The following is a 12,013-nucleotide window of genomic DNA, read 5'->3' as shown; positions in this document are numbered from 1 at the left end:
ATCACAGTTTCTGTTGCTACAAAAGCAGTTTATTTCATTATAAATTACACAATTGTATTAAACCATTAAAAAACGCATCCTAACCCTAACATTGTAATTTTCAAACATTGATACATGGATTATTTCTTATAACTGGTTTTTTTTTTTTTTAGTATATATAGATCAAATATGTTATTAAAAGTTTATTGGAGTATTTTATTATTAAAAAATATTTGATGTCATTACAAATAGTTTCACTGTGTGGGTATTTATGTTAAACACCCAGGAGGGTCAGGTACATTAGACCTCTTCCTCCCTCCCAAACGTTGATAGCGTCTGTCGTTAGGGATTTTTTTTTTATATATATAGCTTTGAGCCAGAGTAAAAGTATAACATCGTACTCAGGCCCATTTCAGGGCACAGTCCATGCATGGACGCACAAGATAAGTTTTTTTTCCCCCTTTAATTATTTCTCTTGTATTTTTTTCTTCATGTTTTTTCATTATTTTTTGTATTTTTCATATATGTTTTTTTTTATTTTTCTCCTTTTTCTTATGTTGTTTTTCTCCATCGAGAAAATGCTACTACTACTTGTAGTAACAATAGAATAATTATAATAATAAAAAATAAATAAAACAAAAATAATAAATAATAAGTAAACAATAATTATTATTATTCAATAGTTGAATAATAATTCAATAATAAAAAAGATTAAGTGTCTAGTGCAAGGTGGCCAGCTTGTGCAACATTCCTTAAATACATGTTAAAAGGGGAGAGGTATTTAGGACTATTTACATCATGTACGTGGTATCTGTCGAGATCACACATTAAGTTATTCTTATGCCAATTCTTATTGAAAAATTTAGAGAATTATGCAAGAATCTTTCAGATATTGTGTCTATGTTTGCATACTTGTGGATGAAGTGCTTCGTGGTACTTAATATGCCGAAGTTAGAACTGAATTTTGTATTCGTTGAAGTTTCTGTAAATGTGTGGGTGCTATGTTAATCCAGGCAGGTGATGCATATTCTATTACGGGTCTAATGTACGTTTTGTAGATTTTAAGCATATTACCTGGAGATGTTCCTTGGTTTTTACCTGAAAGACTTCTTGCATAGTTTGCTCTTTTCCAGATTCGTTTCATTATATTTTTAGTATGCGGTAACCACGTTAATTTTGAATCGTATGTTAGACCTAGAAATTTAGCAGAAGTAGCAGTTCGTAAAAGTGATCCATTCATGTAGAGCTTTGGTGGATCTTTTTTTCAGCTTATTCAGTCTGCTGAATAATATCACTTGGGTTTTCGGAATATTGATTTTGATTCTGTATTTCTGGCAGTATTCTTCGATGTTATTTAGAACTGGTTGTAGGTTCGTTGCTGCTATTGACGGAGTGGGGGCACTTTTCCAGACCGCTACATTGTCAGCGAACTGTGATGCAAAACCTAAATTTAGGTCCGACAGAGGCATATTACTCACATACATGATAAATAATATAGGGCTAACAGCCCCTCCCTGCAGGACTCCTGCTTCGGGTAAAAAGGACACTGAGTGGGCCCCATTCACATTTACTTTGCACATTCTGTTTTCCAGAAAGTTGGACAGCCAGAGAATAGTTTCCTGGGGTAAAGCCATTTCATGTAACCTATGACGCAAACCATTATGCCACACTGTGTCAAAAGCTTTCTCAATATCGAGAAAGCAGGCTACAGTCCATTCGTTTTTGTTAAAGTTATCAGTAATTGATTCTGTAAGTCGAATCAGGTGTTCTGAAGTTTGGCGATATTTTCGAAATCCGTTTTGAATTTCTGGTAATTTTGAATTTTCTTCTAAGTATACTGAGAGACGATTACTAATTATCCTCTCTAGTATTTTGCCAAGACAACTGGTTAAGCTAATTGGGCGGTAGTTGTTTGGTTTATTCGCTGGTTTTCCTTCTTTCTGGAACATTAATATTATTGCTTCCTTCCAAGAAACGGGGATATATCCAGCTGAAAATGATAAATTAAATAAGGCTGTTAGGTGTTCATATAATCTCTGAGTGCCATGTTTTAGGAGGATAGCTTGAATACCACCTTCACCAGGGGCTTTGTTTTTTTGTGTTGTTAATAGCAGTTACGATTTCTGTTACAGTGATATGTTTAATTAGTTGATGAGTGCTCCAGTCTTTTGTTTTCTCTTGGTGTATAATAGTGTTGACTGGAAATATAGGTGTGTAAATGCTTTTGTTGTGATCAGTAAAGTTATTGACTGTATTATAGAAGTATCTGTTCATGTCTGGTTCATGATGTGTTTTGAACGTGTTTTTTAGGTGTTTTTTAAATATCTCAGCTTTTTCTATGTTAGTGTACGCTGTTTCTCCATCCAGTTCAAGTGGTGGATATACTGTGTTTGTTGTTCCTGTATTCGTAAATCTTTTTAAGTGCGTCCAGAATTGTTTTGGATCAGTTTTGTGATTTAGTTCGGAACAGAAGGTGTCCCAGTTTTCTTGTTTTTGTTGTCTGATTAAATGTCGTATCTTATTCCTTACAGTGTTGATCTGTATTTTAAGTGTGGGGTTGGGGTTGCGATTTTGTATGTACTGTCTGCGGAGTATACGTCTGTCTTTTATTAAGTGTATTATGTCTTTATGTGGTTGCCATGAATGAGTTGTTGTGAAGTGTTTTTGTTTCGGTATAGAACTGTTGGCTGCATGTTTTAGACACTCAGAGATGATATGACAGTATGCATCTATATCTGATGCGTCCGCGGCAATATGTAGTACTTCAGAAGGTAAGGTTTGATTTAAGATAGTTTGAAAAACTGGCCAATTAGCTTTGTTATAATTCAGTTGGTCTTTAACTTTAATTTTGTTTAAGTGGGGGGTGAGATTGAACATACACCAAACTGGGAGGTGGTCACTGTCCAAATCGTGACCAACATGAAAGTTTACGAATTTGCGACTCATATTAGACGAACACAGGCATAGGTCCAGTATTTCACTGGTGCCGTGTGCGTATGAGATATGTGTCGGTGTTGCATCGTTTAATAAAGTCATGTTAGATTCATCCAAAAATTGATAAAGTATATTGCCGTTTGCGTTTGTACTACGACAGTTGAATGCTATATGTTTACTGTTTAGGTCGCCGGTAATAATAAGATTAGGATTGCTATTATACAATAAATGCAAAAGATTTGCATCTGACACTGTACTAGGCGAGCAGTAGATGCCCGCCACAGCAACGTCAGTATGATTTTGCGTTTTTATATTGATGACTATAGATTGTTACTGGAAGGGATACTAAGTTCCTGAACTATAAGTTCAGTCCTATACAATAATAAAATGCCTCTGTTTGGATCTCTATTATCCTTCCTGTCATGCCTAATAATGGAGTAGCCGTTTAATTTGAATCGATGGTAGTTGTAGAGGAGAGTTTCACTAATTATAATAACATCTGGTTTTATGGAGCTTGTTGTATCTTCAATCTCATGTTTCTTGGAAGCAAGAGCACCCTGAATATTGATGTGTAGAACTGTAAAGTTATCCATGTTTAGTGGAGTTTATGATGGAGGTTAAAATTTGCGGCAGGAATTTGTGTATGTTTTTCAATATGATTTTAACTATTATGTCTGTGAGACTGTTGGTGTTTGTATATTCTGCCATTATTTCCGAGAAGGTGGAAGTTATGGCAGATGTCAATGTGGTTTCATTTCGGAATGATGAAGTTTTAACCACTGCAGCATACATAAGTGTTTGTTTGTGTAGTTGTGCTTTGTGGTGCTGGAGTGGTAGGTGTGGGTTCGTTAATTGTACGTGGTGGTGGCGGCTTGTTCGTGTTGGGATTTTTAATTTCATACAAGTGTTTTAATGGATTTATATTTAAGGCATCCTTTATAGTTAGCCGTATGTTCCTCCCCACAATTGCAGCATTTTGGTTTGGGGTTTTGTTTAGTGCATTGTGAAATGTGGTGATTCTCCCCACAGCCCACACAACGCGCATTTGCTTGGCATGCTGCTGCTACATGTCCAAACCTTTGGCATTGGTAACACTGTGTGAACTAAACTAACGTGGCAGGGGTTCAGTTTAGAGAGAGAGAAATCACAAGAGTTCTCTCCCCAACCGGGGTGTTCAGGAACGTTGTGGTTCCTCTTTGTCCACACTGTGCGACAACCACTGCTGGTGTTTTTGTTTGTTCAACCGTGTACCTTTGGTACCACATAGTGATACCATTATTAATGAACTGTGTAATGTCCTGGCTGTTATCTGTGACTACTTTGATTAAGTTAGTGGGTTTTTTTGGTGATGTTTGAAATTATTCGGTCTACTGAAATATGTTTTATGTTTAGTGTACTTAACGCTTCCTTTATGTCTTCTGTGTCTATTGAATTATGTACACCCCGTATCACAAATGATTTAGGTGTCGGTTTAGCTCCAGGTAAGTAAGTGAATTGTAATATTTCCTGTTTTAAACGCGTCTGAAGACCAAGCTTTCAATAGGCTGTTCAAATCAGCGGGTTCCTTTCCTTGAACTAGAACACCGCCTCTAGGCAGACGCTTAATGTTAATAATAGTTGTCATAGGTTTGCACCTGTATATTTCTTTTGCCAGTTGTGGTTGGTTGAAACTACCAGGGACTCCTTGGATTATAATGGCGTGTTTCGGTAATTTCGGTGCGGGTTGTGTACGTGTTTCAGTGTTGGTTGTCTTTTGTTTGAGTTGTTTTTTCTGACTACGAGTCTGCACAAGCGTGAAGCCGTCGTCGTCAGAAAGAACTTCTTCTTGTTCTGAATTTGAGTGTTGTGGAATATCCAGGGTGGGGTTTGGGTTACTTAAACTGCTAGTTGTTGGCTTATTATTATCTATTTCCGTAGGCTTAGCTACACTATCTTCAGATGTTGAAAGTATAATATCCTTAACTAGTTTTCTTTTTTTTTTCTAGTCCTAACAGTATTATCTTTAGTAGGCGTTAACTTGGCTTTTAATTCTTTTTCAGCTATAAACATTAGTGATTTTAATTTTACATTTTCATTTACTATTTGGCCACCGTCACTAGACTTACTTTTTGTCCCTGTTGTGCACGGACTTGTTCCCTCTATATCTGACGCTATAGCGTTTCTCCACGGTGTCTGACCGCTCCGACTTCCCGGCCGGCATGACGCATCGCTGTTTAACGAAATTGAACTCGCTGTCTCAGGCTACTTCTTAAGGTAATAAGGTCTTTGTCTCTGTATCTACTAGAGTGAAACTCGAAGTGAATAGTAGGAACTCGAAGAATATAAAACGAAATATAAGTTGTATAGCACGTAGAATTCAAGAGCCTTTCAGAGGTATAACCTGTCTCTACCCTCTCCAAGCGCAGAATCTCCTCATTACAAATAGTATTTGTACGTAATTTATATTCATACTGGTAGATTATAGTACCGTCTAGTGTCCAAAAGTTACATTCAAGAAAAGAAAGGATAATAAAAGAGTAATAAAAAAAGAATACTGTTAATTGCTAAAATAACGAAAGCAGTAAATAAACTTAGTTTATAAATATATTCATTTTGCTTGTTGTTCATTTTCCACTTTTGTTTGTTCTAATCACACGAAAGCTATGGTGCCATGAAGCATCCGGAAGTTTAAGTATATACATTAAACAGTGTTTAAAAAATGTATTTTTACTACTTGAAATAAAAACATGCTGAGAAAATAGTAAAAATTGAATGGTAATGTTAGGTTTATTGTAGAAACATCACTTTTTCTTTCTTATTAATTTGCAATTTCGTTTAATTTATATTGATTTCATTTGTTTGTTTCCAGAGATCTTCAGGTATTATACACTGCCATGTAGTGTCAAAAAGTTAAACTTAAAAAAAAAAGCTTTTTAATTAGGTTTGGTTTGTTTTGAATTTCGCACAAAGCTACTTGAGGGCTATCTGCGCTAGCATTCCCTAATATAGCAGTGTAAGACTAGAGGGAAGGCAGCTAGTCATCACCACTCACCGCCAACTCTTGGCTATTACTAACGAATATTGGGATTGTCTGTCGCATTATAACGCCCTCACGGTTTATTATAATGGAGTTTGCCATGTATACGTCCAGAACTTGGATCTCTGAAACTACCATACCGATCATCACCAGTCATAACTAGGTAATATTTTTATAACGGCAGTAATTTTATAACTGATCAATAAATAAAACCATTGAAATGTCCAGAAAAATATTGTTTCAGATTTAATTAATAAGAAATTACAAAAACTGAGTAAGTTTCAAATAAAAAACAAACTTAAAAAAATTTGTTTTCCTTCAGTGAAAATCTCATGAGTTTGCAAGGCACTATCATCGATAACTTCACATAGAAAGAAACACTTTAATCTATCTGCATGTTATTCATGTCCAACTTCTTTTACTCTGTAGTTATTACATTTATTTTTTAATGGTACTGTCTAGCAGTTTCCAAAAGTAAAACTTAATAAAAATAATTTTTTAAATGTAAGACATTAAAATAGAAGTAGAGTAACACGTAAACCTGTAATATTCAAACAAACGTCATATTGAAAAATTAACATAAACCTTTCGTCTAGACTATCTTAATTTATTTAACTACTGTTTCGTTTGTTGTGTATTTATTTGTTTTTTATCGTTGGACTTAACACACACTATACTGCCAGACAATTTATGAAAGTGCAAGACAAACTAACGTACATTATACCGCAGACAATTCATGAAAGTTTAAGATGATGTATTAAAAGAAATAAATAATATTAGAATAAGTTGTTACAAAATCTTTAATATTTAAAATAACAAATACAGTATTTATTATATTTGTTTGTTAACATCGAACTTTAGTAAACTTGTGGTAGTGTACAAAAGTTAAATTAAGAAAATTGTTTTTCAAATAAAGGATATTAAAATGAAAAACCATTAACCCTTAATATTAAACTAAAAATCAGTCATAAACTTTGCATAGATTTTAATGTTACGTTACGAGTGATGCATAATAATGACTCTCTATTTTATTCATTTAATTTATATTTCTCAGATTATATTGTTTCTTCGAACTTTAGGTAGATTATACTGACATACAGTGATCAATAGTTAAACTAAAAAAAATGAAAAGTAAATTCTTAGAAGTAATAAAAAGTACATTGACATAATTATCACAAATTTAGCCTTGTCTTTTACCTTTTACAAAGTTTGATTAATGGTGTATACTGATTTACAGGCAATGCGAGCTGAGGGAACCTGCACTAAGCATCCCTAAGGGAAAGACAAACATCTTAACTAACAACGAACTCGTAGTTACTCTAATTGATTAATGAGATATTGCTCTTCCACGTGCAACACCACTACATTGTGGAGTGTGTTTTCTTGGGGGCCTTGCGATAGGTAAAAGAAAGCGAACCATGGAACATCCGACAGTCATACAGAATAGAAAATTTAAAACAATGACAGGTTTTTAAACAAAAACTAATTATAAGAACATTTAAGGGAAGAGATATATGACTGTGTGTATATTTTAATATACATAAACGTGTATATATATCCTCCAAGTTGATTCATTATCTCAAATATTGAAAGGTCTTCAATTCGTCAATAAACTGGCCTTTAAACTATCTTATAACCAACTCATGATCGAATGGTTCAGGTAAGAAAGTTTGAAAGAATTACAGGTATTTATTGAAAATCTGATTCCAAAAAAAAAACAACTTCTAGAGAAAAGAATATGACACTATGTATATTTTAATATAGGTAAATGTGTTTTTTCTTATAGTAAAGCCACATCGGGCTATCTGCTGAGCTGTGATTTTAGCGTTGTAAATCCATAGACGTATTGCTGTACCAGCGGGAGGCAATATAGGTAAATATATATCTAATAATTAATATTACCTGACATCAATAGTGAGAGCCCAAAATTACTAAAAGACACAAAACGCTGTGAAAGAATGGTGGAATAGATGACAGGTTGGTCTACACGTTTTATTTTTAGTTGTTTTTTTTTATGAAGTTGGACTGTTTATCTCCCTAAATGATACACAAGAATTAATTAGTACAGCCTTATACGCATATTCTGAATAATACTCACCAGAAATAATGGGTTATTACAGGCTTATAAAACATTTAAGCAAACAATTCCTATACACTGTAACATTTTGAGGCTTTCATTGTGCATTTTTAAACTTTTGAAAAAATTAACTGATACGCTGTGAAAGAATGGTAGAAATGATGAAAGATTGATCAATATGTTTTTTCTTAGAAAGTTGGACAGATTATCTCCATAAATAACACACAAGACAAATTAGTACAGCTTTGAACGTCTTTTCTGAAATACTCAATATAAATAATGGGTTATTATTGGCGTGAAAAATGTTTAATCCTACAATTACTTTATACTGTAGCAGTTAATGAAGCCTTCTCTTTGCGTTGTTAACCTTTTATCAACATTAACTCGAGTTTTTCGAGCGTGTAACGTTCATTGCGCATTGCATTGTGGAAAACTCGTCTGAGATTTAACAATGGTTTAATGTCCGAGTACTTGACATGCACATTTCATTTCGACCTGTCGTTTGTACGAACGGTAGAAATTAAATTTTTATATTAAGGTTATTCTCAACAGTAAGTTTCGTCATCTATACAATTTATATCATCTTTATTTATAAACATCTAACTGTAGTTACGGAGTAAATTTTAACGATTATTTTCACCCAATGATAAAAATCTTTAAATTCTCGAGTAACGTGGGCTGTATACAGTAGCTCTTTTTATAACAATTTATCATTTTGAAAATAACTCAAAATAAAATGATGCAGAGAAGATAATTTAAAAGTATTACAGATATTTAAACCAAACCTGATCCAAAGACAATATCTAAGTAAGAGTGTTTGTGTTTATATTTTCTTATAACAAAGGCACATCGGGCTAATGCTGAGCCCAATCGAACCCCTGATTGTAGCTTTGTAAATCCGAAGACTTACTGCTGTACTAGCGGGGAGCTAGGTAAGAGAAATATGACATCATGCGTGTATTTTATTAATAAATATATAAATCTTGCACATTCTTGAAGATCAGTAACGAGAGTTGAAACAATCATAACTCGGTACAAAGTGGTAAACTGGAGGACAGAATGGTCCAGATTTTTATTTCTTTCATAGTTGGATACCTCATCTACCTAAATAATACACAAGAATTAATTCTTTTGGCCATATATGCAAATCTATGGCTAGTGCAGATAGCCCACACGTAGCTTTGTGTGAAATTCAAAAAACAAAACCACCATGAATTTCCTATACAGATATTGAGTTAGTAAAGAAACAAAAACGTTTCAATATACCACTCATACAATACACATTCAAACATGAACTGGAGCCTTCCTCTTGGGGTTACAAATTTTATCAAAATCTACTTATTGTAGGTTAATAGTATACTTCCAAAATATATAGTGACTCAAGGTATTTCTTCGGTATCACATCTTATATAACTGTTATATCTACTTAAGTGTTATTTTTTAATAATAGGTAAGATGTAAATTTCATCAACCTATTCCTCAAAAGAAAATAAGTAAAATATTTAGTGATAGTATAATGTCTCAGCGATGAAATAATGCTTTTAAGGTTCAACCTGGAGTTTGTATGATCGATAGAACTGATATTTTAACATTAAAGACATTCTCAAGAATGAGCTCAGTTATATATACAACTTACTCTAACTTTACCTCTCAAGGCCCAAAAAGATTTTTCCCATGGATTGTTCTCTTGATCTTCAGGTTTTCTAGTGGGAACCGTTCTTTCTCACTTGCACAGATACCAATATTCTCCTTTTCTGGTATTTTGTTCTGCATCCACTGGATAATGGATGCAATCAACCAGAACTGGTCCAATCTCTTTCACTATGCTTAATTCCATTAATTTTCTCCCTTATGTTCTCTCTCCCATTCAGGATACTCCTTGTCTGGCCCTGTTTTGGCACCCTATGTGGATGGCTCAAATATGGTTCCCTCTGTTGAGTCTTGTACAGTTTTCTCTTCTTCTAAAGCCTCACTCTGTCTTCACCCATGGGAACTGTCTGGTCCTTTACAAGATGTTTTAGGTTCTATTTCCAATTCTGGTCATCTTTTCTCTTTCTTCATACATCAGTGGAAATGACATCTTTTCTGTCAATAGCCACTGCTTAATTCTTTCTCCCCTTCTGTTCTCTCTGAATTCTTCACATGGCTTTCTGACCAGGGTTTATGGGTATTGACCTATACTGCTGGTTATCTACTACTTTTCAATTTTCCTATTACTGTAGAGTTTTCTTCCCTGGTCATTGCAGTAAAGGTAGAACCAAGAATGAATGTTGTTATTTCTGCTTTAATATATATAGATTGTATTATTTCTCTTGCAAGATATTTTTCCATTGAATTTTATGCAAAGATACTTGCAATTCCAATTTAGAAGTGATATACTATTTTTTTTTATAGCAAAGCCACATTGGGCTATCTGTTGCATCAACTGTTAAGAATTAAACCATCGACTTTGGCACTGCAGGTTTTTAGACTTACTTACAACTGTCTCAGTGGAAAACTGATAGACTAGAGAGAAGGCAGGAAGTCAAAATCACCCACCACCATCTTTTAAACTATTCTTTATCAAATAATAGTAGAATTGACCATAACACTATAATGTACCCTGGCAGAAAAAGGAACATGTTTAGTTATGAGATCTGAACCCACAATTCAAAGGTTGTAAGTAAGTACAATAAATTCCAAGACAGGCCCAGTCCTCTTGGAAGAAAGTCATTTTGAAACCCTTGTTCTCTGACAACATTTTTCAAACACATCATTCACTCTTGTAAAATGTATATGTATTAGAGGTCATGTTTATGAATAATTCTACATTACATACATATATGCAGACATATTAGACATGTTTTATAACTACTTTTTGTAATGTCTGATTTTATACAATTTCAGCATAAACACATGGTCCAGAATTTGCCTTATTTTAGCAGCTTTGTTCTCATTAGGAGGTAATATTTACTCTACCCAAGGGAATGCTTCAGTAACATTAAGTATTGAAAATATTAAGAATATGTGTTCAATATAATTACCAATATTGTCAGAAAATATCTGTTTCAGATAGTAGTCAATGATTATATACAAGGAAACCTAAAATATTATTTTAGCAATATGCTAACTATGGTAAAAATGTATATGTTGAATAGTTTTATTTAGAATCTAAAACATGGACAGTATATGGAATAAACTACTTATGTTCAATCACTGATAAATTTAAAATCTTAATATTTTTATTCAATTCAAGTTATTAGTTGTTTACCCTTAAGTACATCTTTCATTACAGTTCATGTGGTAACTTAACACCAACAAAAATAAAGATTCTTGAAATAGTTGGTACTGCTGTCTCGGTTCAAGTCTGTGTGGTAATAAAGTATTTTCGATTACCAACCATTATAGTTTGTATGTATTGCTTTAATAATTTCAATATAGATTGCATTGTGTTGTATTGAATAAACATATAAATTCAAATAACTAAGGGTAACTAATGGATGTGTCAAAATGAGCCAGAGTTGTTTATAAGGAACATAAACTTTCCAAGGAATGTATAAGTCCTATAGTTATTTTTACATATTAGGTACCACTGTTATTTTAAATAGAGCTTTATATAAATCATTCACAGATTATATTTAACATTAAGTTACATGCAAAGTTTAGTATGTACACAGGAAAACAAACCCATGATGTTTCCTCACTTTCAATCATAGATGGCAAAAACAAAACATTACACCCAACAACAGAATCTATTATCACGAGTGCTAGCTGAAATATGTTTATGTACAGAACATTAACTTAGTCTTGATTCCAAACTATCAGTTAACTGTACAGATTGTGAAAATAAACAACTAACTTTTACCAGACTCAGTTAAGAATTCACTAATATGCACACATAAAGCAACTATGGGAGGAGAGGTGTTCTAATGTTCCTGTGATTACTTGACATGCACAAAGAAATCTACTAACAACAAAAACTAAGACTTCACATAATGAAACCTAGATGTAAGAATATGTTGTAGTAC

General features: G+C 33.4%; 1 protein-coding gene across 4 annotated transcripts in view; it reads left to right on the top strand.

Moving 5' to 3' along the window:
• LOC143253572 (golgin subfamily A member 7-like) overlaps window positions 1–12,013 on the top strand; it is a 44,723-nt gene that overhangs the window by 29,035 nt on the left and 3,675 nt on the right. The window contains exons 6-8 of one of the 4 annotated variants that reach the window (XR_013029703.1): window positions 7,716–7,802; window positions 8,851–8,938; window positions 10,401–11,973. The gene's annotated coding sequence lies outside the window, so the exon portion shown is untranslated. Of the gene's footprint in view, window positions 1–7,715; window positions 7,803–8,850; window positions 8,939–10,400; window positions 11,974–12,013 lie in introns of those variants that run through there. The other 3 variants (XR_013029704.1, XR_013029702.1, XR_013029706.1) reach the window with 3 other exon arrangements.

This window comes from Tachypleus tridentatus, chromosome 6 (assembly GCF_004210375.1).
Source record: "Tachypleus tridentatus isolate NWPU-2018 chromosome 6, ASM421037v1, whole genome shotgun sequence".
NCBI lineage: Eukaryota > Metazoa > Arthropoda > Merostomata > Xiphosura > Limulidae > Tachypleus > Tachypleus tridentatus.
The sequence above is the reverse complement of the archived record's forward strand: the minus strand, read 5'-3'. Positions and strand labels throughout refer to the sequence as shown.